The sequence below is a fragment of the Macaca nemestrina genome, chromosome 14 (genome assembly GCF_043159975.1).
Source record: "Macaca nemestrina isolate mMacNem1 chromosome 14, mMacNem.hap1, whole genome shotgun sequence".
Taxonomy (NCBI): domain Eukaryota; kingdom Metazoa; phylum Chordata; class Mammalia; order Primates; family Cercopithecidae; genus Macaca; species Macaca nemestrina.
Window position 1 is genome coordinate 51,285,902 of NC_092138.1, and position 9,863 is coordinate 51,295,764.

At 39.9% G+C, this 9,863-nt stretch overlaps 1 non-coding gene across 1 annotated transcript; it reads right to left on the reverse strand.

The window, feature by feature from the left end:
- Window positions 1-4,673: 4,673 nt before the first annotated feature.
- On the reverse strand, window positions 4,674-4,749 carry LOC112429605 (small nucleolar RNA SNORD55/SNORD39). The gene has a single exon (XR_003021868.1). It is a non-coding gene; the product is annotated as a small nucleolar RNA SNORD55/SNORD39 (small nucleolar RNA).
- Window positions 4,750-9,863: the final 5,114 nt, after the last annotated feature.

Here is a 9,863-nt window from a genome sequence, read left to right on the forward strand (position 1 = left end):
ATCCGGCCACTGCACTCCAGCCTGGGTGACAGAGCGAGACTCCGTCTCAAAAAAAAAAAAAAAAAAAAAAAAATTATCAGGCATATATGGTTGCCTGTGACCCAACTAAGACCAAAGTCAGGCATAATGCACACATTTCAGAGGAATTTCCCAAGTAATCCAAAAGTCAAGGGCTTCCAGATATTTCCATCACCCACAAGTGGCATTCCCTTAGATGCTAAGTCTTGAGCCCTTTGCAAGTGTTGTTCCCTAACTCTGTAACACTCCTTGAACATGCCACTTGGTCTACCTGGCAAACCAGAATTAATCCTTTAAGACAATGGTTAGGTAGTGCCCCCTTCTTTGCCTGTGTCTCTCCACTTCCACCACCTTGATGCAGTCCCTGTTCTCATTGTACACATACCTCTCCCACTAGCTTTTGAGCTCTTTGTGGGCATGGACCATGTCTTCGTACACTTTTTATCCCAAGGCCCACCAAAGAACGTGCACATACGTTAAGCCCAATAAATGCTGAATGGGCATGCTCATGACCTATAGATATTGACACTATGAGTGAAAAACTTCTGGATTCAGGAATGGGGTGTGCGTTTATTTTTAAAATATCCAGCCAAACATCAAAGGTCTAGAGAAGCTCCTACAGGCATACCTTGGAGATATTGTGGGTCTGTTCCAGACCACCACAATAAAGTGAATATCACAATAAAGCAAGTCAAATTTGTTTTCCAGTGCATATAGAAGTTATATTACACTGTAGTCTATAAACTGTACACTAGCATTATGTCTAAATAAAAGTACATATCTTATTTTTTAAATATTGCTTAAAAATGCTAATGATCAGCTGAGCCTCCAGCAAGTTGTAACCTTTTTATTGGTGGAGGGTCTTCCCTTGGTCTTGATGGCTACTGACTGATCATACAGTGGTGTCAGCTGAAGGCTGGGGTGACTCTGGCAATTTCCTTTCTCTCACTAAGTTTTTTTTTACATTTATTTTAAGCTCAGGAGTATATGTGCAGGTTTGTTATATTAGTAAACTTGTGTCATGGGGGTTTGTTGTACATATTATTTAGTCACCAAAGTATTAAGCCTAGTACCCATTAGTTATTTTTCCTGATCTTCTCCCTCCTCCCAGCCTTCACCCTCTCATAAGCCCTAGTGTCTGTTATTCCCTTTGATGTGTCCATGTGTTCTCATCATTTAGCTCCCACTTGTAAGTGAAAACACCTGGTATTTGGTTTTCTGTTCCTGTGTCAGTTTCCTAAGGATAAATGGCCTCCAGCTCCATCCGTGTTCCTACATGTTCTTTTTTATGGCTACATAGTATTCCAGGATGTATCTGTATCACATTTTCTTTATCCAGTCTATCATTGATGTACATTTTGGTTAATTCCAGGTCTTTGCTATTGTGAATAGTGCCACAATGAACATACATGGGCATGTGTCTTTATGACAGAATGATTTTTATTCTTTTATAACAGCATGATTTCTATTCCTTTATGACAGAATGATTTATATCCTAGTAATGGGATTGCTGGGTCGAATGGTATTTCTGTGTTTAGGTTTTTGAGGTATCTGTCTTCTACAATGGTTGAACAAATTTACATTTCTACCAACAGTGAATAAGCATTCCTTTCTCTCCACAACCTTGCCAGCATCTGTTATTGCTTGAATTTTTAATAAAAGTCATTCTGACTGGTGTGAGACAGTATCTCATTGTTTTGATTTGTATTTCTCTAATGATCAGTGATGTTCCGCTTTTTTTTTCATATGCCTGTTGGCTGCATATATGTCTCCTTTTGAAAAGTGTCTGTTCACATCCTTCACTCACTTTTTTTTTTAAGTTACAGGGCACATGTGCAGGATGCACAGGTTACATAAATGTGTACCGTAGTGGTGTGCAGCACCTATCAACCCATGTTCTAAGTATTAAGCTCAGCATGCATTAGCTATTTATCCTGATGGCTCCCTCCTCCTGCCCTCACCTTGACAGGCCCCAGTGTGTGTTGTTCCCCTCCGTTTCCATGTGTTGTCTTTGTTCAGCTCCTCCTTATAAGATCACATGGTGTTTGGTTTTCTGTTCCTGCGTTAGTTTGCTGAGGATAATGGCTTCCAGCTCCATCCATGTCCCTGCAAAGGACAGGAACTCATTCCTTTTTGTCCTTTGCCCACTTTTTAATGGGGTTGTTTTTTTCTTGTAAATTGGTTTAAGTTCCTTATAGACGCTGGATATTACACCTTTCTCAGAAGCATAATTTGCAAAAGTTTTCTCATTCTGTAGGTTGTCTGTTTATTCTGTTGACAGTTTCTTTTGCTGCATAGACACTCTTTAGCTTAATTAGATTCCATTTGTCAATTTTTGCTTTTGTTGAAATTGCTTTTGGTGTCTTTGTCATAAAATCTTTGCCTGCTCCTATGTCCAGAATGGTATTGCTCAGGTTGTTTTACAGGGTTTTTATAGTGTTGGGTTTTACATTTAGCCTTTAGTCCATCTTTAGGTGATTTTTGTATATGGTATAAGGAAGAGGTCCAGTCTCAGTCTTCTGCATATGGCTAGCCAGTTATCCCAGCACCATTTATTGAATATGGAGTCCTTTCCCCATTGCTTATTCTTGTCAGCTTCATCAAATGTCAGATAGTTGTAGGTGCAAGGCCTTATTTCTGGGCTCTCCATTCTGTTCCAATGGTTTATGTGTCTGTTTTTGTACCAGTACCATGCTGTTTTAGTTATTATAGCCCTAGAGTATGGTTTGAAGTCAGGTAACACGATGCTCTCAGCTTTGTTCTTTTCGCTCAGGATTTTCTTGTGTTTTGGGCTCTTTTTTGGTTCCATATGAATTTTTAAATAGTATTTTTCTAGTTCTGTGAAGAATGTCATTGGTAGTTTGATAGGAATAGCATTGAATCTATAAATTGCTTTGAGCAGTATGGCCATTTTAACAGTATTGATTCTTCCTATCCATTAGCATGGAATATTTTTCCATTTGTTTATGTTATCTCTGATTTATTTGAAAATTGTTTTGTAGTCCTCCTTACAGAGAGCTTTCACCACCCTGGTTAGCTATATTCCTAGGTACTTTATTCTTTTGTGGCAATTGTGAATGGGACTGTGCTCTTGATTTGGCTCTTGGCCACATTGGTGGAAAGTAATTCTAGTTTAGTTAATGTTGTTCTAAAGTAATGCTAGTGATTTTTGTACCTTGATTTTTTATCCTCAGACTCTGAAGTTGTTTATCAGCTGACAGAGCTTTTGGACCAAGAATATGAGGTTTTCTAGATTTAGGATCATGTTGTCTACAAACAGAAATAGTTTGAGTTCCTCTCTTCCTATTTGGATGCCCTTTATTTATTTTTTTTGCTTATTGCTCAGAACAGGACTTCCAATACTATGTTGAATAGGAGGTGTGAGAGAGGGCATCCTTGTCTTGTGTCTGTTTTCAAGAGAGATGCTTCCAGCTTTTGCCCATTTAGTATGATGTTGGCTGTGGGTTTGCTATAGATGGCTCCCATTATTTTGAGGTGTGTTCCATCAATACCTAGTTTATTGAGATATTTTAACATGAAGGGGTTTTGAATTTTATCAAAAGCCTTTTCTGTATCTATTGAGATAATCATATGGTTTTTGTCTTTTGTTCTGCTTATGTGATGAATCACATTTATTGACTTGGGTTTGTTGAACCAACCTGTATACCAGGGATAAAGCCTACTTGACTGTGGTGGATAAGCTTTTTGATGTGCTGCTAGATTTGGTTTACCAGTATTTTGTTGAAGATTTTTGCATTGATATTCATCAAGGATATTGGCTTGAAGTTTTTTTGTTGTTGTTTTCATGTCTCTGCCAGGTTTTGTTATCAGAATGATGCTGGCCTCATAGGATGAGTTAGGGAGGAGTCCCTCCTCAAATTTTGGAATAGTTTCCGTAGGAATGGTACTAGCTCTTCTTTGTACATATGGTAGAATTTGGCTCTAGTTCTGTTTGGTTGGTAGGCTACTTATTACTGATTCAATTTTGGAGTTCATTTTTTTTTTAATTTATTTATTATTATTATACCTTAAGTTGTAGGGTACATGTGCATAACGTGCAGGTTTGTTACATATGTATACTTGTGCCATGTTGGTGTGCTGCACCCATCAACTCATCATTTACAGTTCATTATTGTTCTGTTCTGCGATTCAATTTCTTCTTGGCTCAATATTGGGAGGATGTATGTCTCCAGGAATTTATCCATTTCTTTGAGATTTTCTAGTTTACGTGCATAGAAGTGTTCATAATCTTCTCTCATGGTTATCTGTATTTCTATAGGGTCAGCAGTAATATCCTCTTTGTCATTTCTGTTTATTTGGATCTTCTAGTTTTTCTTCTTTATTAAGTCTAACTACCAATCTACCTATTTTAGTAATTTTTTTTCAAAAACCTACTCCTAAATTCATTGATCTTTTGAATGTTTTTTCATGTCTCAATCTCAGTTCAGCTCTGACTTTCAGTATTTCTTGTCATTTGCTAACTTTGGGGTTTGTGTGCTATTGGTTCTCTAGTCCTTTTGGTTGTGATGTCAGGTTGTTAAATTGAGGTACTTCTAACTTTTGATGTGAGCATTTAGTGCTATAAATTGCCTGCTTAACACTGCCTTAGCTGTGTCCCAGAGATTCTGGTATGTTGCTTCTTTTTTTTTTTTTCTCACATGCTCAGCTCTCCAAGGTTGGCTTCCCCACTGCACACTCGAGTGGTATGTTGCATCTTTGTTCTCAATAGTTTCAAAGAACTTGGTTTCTGCCTTAATTTTACTATTTACCCAAAAGTCATTCAGGAGTAGGTTATTCTATTTCCATTTAAATATATGGTTTTAAGTGGATTTCTTAGTCTTGTTTTCTAATTTGATTGCAGTGTGGTCTGAGAGGGTGGTTATTATAATGAGCCTAGTACTCATTATACAGCATTTGCTGAGGAATGTTTTGTGTCCAATTATGTCATTGATTTTAGAGTATGCACCATGTGGCAGTGAGAAGAATGTATATCTGTTGCTTTTGGATGGAGACGTCCATCAGGTACATTTGGTCCAGTGCTGTGTTCAGGTCCTGAATATCCTTGTTAATTTTCTGCCTTGATGATCTAATACTGTCAGTGTGGTGCTGAAGTCTTTCACTATTATTATGTGGTTATCTAAGCCTCATAGGTCTCTAAAAACTTGCTTTATGAATCTGGATGCTCTTCTGTTGGGCGCACATATATTTAGATTAGTTAGGTCTTCTTGTTGAATTGAAGCCTTTACCCTTATGTGATATCTTTTTTTAACCTTTGTTGGTTTAAAGTGTGTTTTGTCTGAAATTTGGATTTTTCTGTTTTCTGTCTGCTTGGTAGATTTTTCTCTGGCCCTTTATTTTGGGCCTATGGGTCTCACTGCGTGTGAGATGGGTCTCTTGAAGACACCATACCAATGAGTCTTGGTTCCTACTCCAATTTACCACTATGTGCCTCTTGATTGGGGCATTTCACCCATTTTTAAAAATCTTTTTTGTGTTAAATATTTATTATAAATCCTTTTATTTTTTACTTTTAAGTTCAGAAGTACACGTGGTTTGTTACACAGGTAAACCTGTATCACGGGGGTTTGTTGTACAGATTATTTCATCACACTGGTATTAAGCCTAGTATTCATTAGTTATTTTTCCTGATCCTCTATTTCCTCATACCCTCCATTCTCCAATAGGTCCAAGTGTGACTTGTTCCCCACTATGTGTCCATGTGTTCTCATCATTTAGCGCCAACTTATAAGTGAGAATATGCAGTATTTGGTTTTCTGTTTCTGTGTTAGTTTGCTAAAGATAATGGCCTCCAGCTCCATCCACATCTTTGCAAAGGACATGATTTCATTCTTTTTTATGGCTGCACAGTATTCCATGGTGTATTTGTACCACATTTTCTCTATCCAGTCTATCACTGATGGACATTTACATTGATTCCATGTCTTTGCTATTGTGAATAGTGCTGCAATGAACATACATATGCATATGTCTTTATGACAGAATTATTTATATTCCTTCGGGTATATACCTGGTAATGGGATTGCTGGGTGGAATGGTATTTGGTTTTAGGTCTTTGAGGAATCGCCACACTGTCTTCCACAATGGTTGAACTAATTTATACACCCGTCAACAGTGTATAAGCATTCCTTTGTCTCCACAACCTCGCCAGCATCTGTTATTTTTTGACCTTTTAATAATAGCCATTCTAATTGAGAATTGTATCTCACTGTGGTTTTGATTTGCATTTTTCTAATGATCAGTGATGTTCAGCTTTTTTCACGATTGTGGGCTGCCTGTATGTCTTGTTTGGAAAAGTGTTTGTTCATGTTCTTTGACACTTTTTAATGGGGTTGTTTTTTTTTCTTGCAAATTTGTTTAAGTTCCTTATAGATGCTGGACATTAGACCTTTGTCAAATGCATAGTTTACAGAAATTTTCTCCCATTATGTAGCTTGTCTGTTTACTCTGTTGATAGTTTCTCGTGCTGTGCAGAAGCTCTTTCATTTTATTAGATCCCATTTCTCAATTTTTTATTTTGTTGCAATTGCTTTTGGCATGATATCTTTGCCCATGCCACTGTCCTGAATGGTACTGCCTAGGTTGTCTTCCAGGGTTTTTATAGTTTTTGATTTTACATTTAATCCACCTTAACTTTTCTATATGGTATAAGGAAAGGATCCAGTTTTAATCATCTGCATATGCATTTAGCCCATTTACATTCAAGATTAGTATTTACATATGTGGGTTTGATCCTGTCATGATGTTAGCTGGTTATCACTCAGACTTGTGTGGTTCCTTTACAGCTTCACTGGTCTGTGTACTTCCATGTGTTTTTGTAGCGGCTATTAACAGTTTTTCCATATTTAGAGCCTCCTTGAGAAGTTCTTGTAAGGCAGGTCGGGTGGTTATGAATTCCATCAGCATTTGACTGGAAAGGATCTCATTTCTCCTTTGCTTATGAAGATTAGTTCGAAAATATATGAATTCTGGGTTAGAAGTTTTTTTGGAACATTGAATATTGGCCCCCAATCTCTTTTGGCTTGTAGGGTTTCTGCTGAGAGGTCTGCTCTTAGTCTGATAGGCTTCCCTATGTAGGTGACCTGACCTTTCTCTCTAGCTGCCTTTAACGTTTGTTCTTTCATTTTGACCTTGGAGAATCTGATGATTATGTGTCTTGGGGATGATCTTCTTGTGAAGTATCTTACTAGGGTTCTCTGCATTTCCTGAATTTGAATGTTGGCTTCTCTAGCTAGGTTGTAAGTGTTTCCTTGGATGATATCCTGAAACATGTTTTACAAGTTCACTTATACTCTCCCCATCTCTTTCAGGGACATCAATGGGTCACAGATTTGGTTTCTTTACAGAACTCAATATTTTTCAGAGGTTTTGTTCATTTGTTTCCATTCTTTTTTCTCTATTCTTGTCTGACTGTTTTATTTCAGAAAGCCAGTCTTCAAGCTCTGAGATTCTTTCCTCTGCTTGTTCTGCTCTGCTATTAATACTTGTGATTGCACTATGAAATTCTTGTAGTATGTTTTTCAGCTCTATCAGGCTGGTTATGTTCTTTTCTACACAGGCCATTGTGTCTGTCAGCTCCTGCATTGTTTTATTGTGATTCTTAGCTTCCTTGGATTGGGTTTCAGTGTGCCCTGAAGGCCGATGAAAATTGTTCCTATCCATGTTTTGAATTTTATTTCTGTCATTTCAGCTATCTCAGCCCAGTTCAGAACACTTGCAGTTGTTTATAGGAAAGAAGGTACTCTGGCTTTTGAGTTGTCAGAGTTCTTGTGCTGGTTCTTTCTCATTTTTATGAGCTGGTGTTTCTTCAGTCTTTGAAGTTGCTGACTGTTGGATGTTTTTATTTTCCTTTTATCTTATTTGATGACCTTGAGAGTTTGTGGTAAAAGGTGGATTTAGCCTACTGGTTTGTTTCTGGAAGGTTTTAGGGGGCCAACACTCAGCTCCCAACCTCAGGACTGTGTGTTCATAGTGCAGTGGCAGCAGCATTCTTCCTCATTTGCATATGCCAGCAGCAGTGACAGTGCAGCAGGGTACATGCTCATCAGCTGTGACAGGGTACCAGTGGGTTCCTGGGTGCCTGCCTCTGTGCAGGTGTTCACCACAGTGGTAGAGATAGCAGGGCTCCAGAGGTTGGGGGACCCCTGCTGGTGATTCTAACACACGATTGTGCTGTCTTGGGGATGCATGGGGGCAGGGTGCTGGTGGGTGCAGGTCTGTATGCATTCTCTGTGAACTGCATGAAGGGGTGGTTGCTCAGGGCAGGGGAGGTTTGCTGTTCTCTGTGCCTAGTTTCACTTCTGTGGCAGTGTCGGTGCAAGGGTGTGGTGCTAGTGGGAGTGGGGCTGATTTTCCATGGGTCCACCAAGACTCTGACTGCAATGGTGGTCTGGCAGGGGAAGAAAGAACAAGTGCACACCCACCACAGCAGTGGCAGAGGAGGGTGCATGCACACAGGCACACTGACAGAACAAAGGTGGCAAAACCTGCTCCCACACACACATGCTGGCAAAGCAATGTGGGGTGTTGCTTTGGGCCCTGGGGAAATGGCTGTGCAGGGAGGGCATGGGTGGGCTGGTGTGTGGTTGTGGGGGCTGCTCTGCTGGAGCTCTCCACTGGTCATGCAGGGTCCACCAGTGCAGAAGCTATGATGTTGGCCCCCAGGGGACCTGAGGCTGCCCTGCAACTAGGTGTGGCCAGGCTGGGGTCCAGGAGAGGCCAGCAGACAAGTACTGCTCAGATCAGACTGGTGCCATCTGGTGGGCAAGACCACCCTGCAGAGTTCAGGTCCAACAGTTCCCCTAGGGCTAAGGTGTCCCATGGAAGCAAGTCGAGCTTAGGGAGATGGGCTTCCCTGGCAGTGCTCTGCTACAGACAGTCCCACACCAAGAGCTCTGGGCTCCACCTCAGCTGGCATGATGCCCCTACCACTTCTCTAAGCAGCCAGAGGCCCATGGTGAAAGTGGCTTAATCCTTGCCAATTCAAATCACCCCGTTCTCCTGGAGTCTTTAAGGGCCAGGAATGAGTCCCAGTGCATGGTAATCCTGTCCAGAATTCCAAGCTTCCTTGCACTTCAGCCCAGCTTCTGTGTCTTCCCTCCACCTACTCTAGGTGCCTTCCCTCTGAAGATCTGTGAGGAGTGTGTGCCAGTGTCTTGGTCCATCAGTGGTAGCTGTTCTTCCTGGGTGCATTTGGTTGGCCATCTTGCCCTCTCTCTGCAATTTCTTAACTAAAACGGCATCAATCAACTCTCCTTTAAAGAAAGTTTTCTCTATAGCATGGGATGCTATTTAGCATTTTGCCCATAGTAAGATTTCCTTCAAAACTGGAGTCAATCTTCTCAAACACTGCAACTGCTTTATCAACTAAGTTTATGGAATATTCTAAATCCTTTATTGTCATTCCAACAATATTCATGGCATCTTCACCAGGAGTTATTCCACCTCAAGAAACCACTTTCTTGGTCACCATAAGAATTAACTCCTTATCTATTCAAGTTTTATTATATTATATGACTGCAGCAATTCAGTCACATCTTCAGGCTCCACTTCTAATTCAAATTTTCTTGCTGTTCACACCACATCTGCAGTTACTTCTTCCACTGAAGTCTTGAACCACTCAAAGTCATCCATAAGGGCTAGAATAAACTTTTTCCAAACTCCTGTTAATGTTGATATTTTGACCCTCCCTCATGAATCATAAATGTTCTTAATGACATCTAGAATAAGTACTTTCCAGAAGACTTTCTATTTATGCAACCCAGATCCACCAGAGAGGGAACTATCTATAGCATCTATAGCCTTATAAAACATAGTTCTTAAATAGC